Below are 221 nucleotides of genomic sequence, written 5' to 3' on the forward strand. Positions count from 1 at the left end.
GCGAATGAGGGGGGGTTGGGGGGCGTTTTTTAAAAGGAGGAGGAGATCCGTCGGATTCTTTTTCTTTTTTTAGCTTTTGTTTTTGGGAAAGAGGGGGGGGAGGGGGGGTTGGGAGGCTTCTTGTAAGGAAGGAGATCCCGGATTTTTTTTTTTAGCTTTGGCGAATAGGGGGGGGGGAGGGGGGTTGGAGGGTTTTTGTAGGGGGGGGAGGGAATCCGTCT

This window comes from Penaeus monodon, chromosome 20, assembly GCF_015228065.2.
Source record: "Penaeus monodon isolate SGIC_2016 chromosome 20, NSTDA_Pmon_1, whole genome shotgun sequence".
Taxonomy (NCBI): domain Eukaryota; kingdom Metazoa; phylum Arthropoda; class Malacostraca; order Decapoda; family Penaeidae; genus Penaeus; species Penaeus monodon.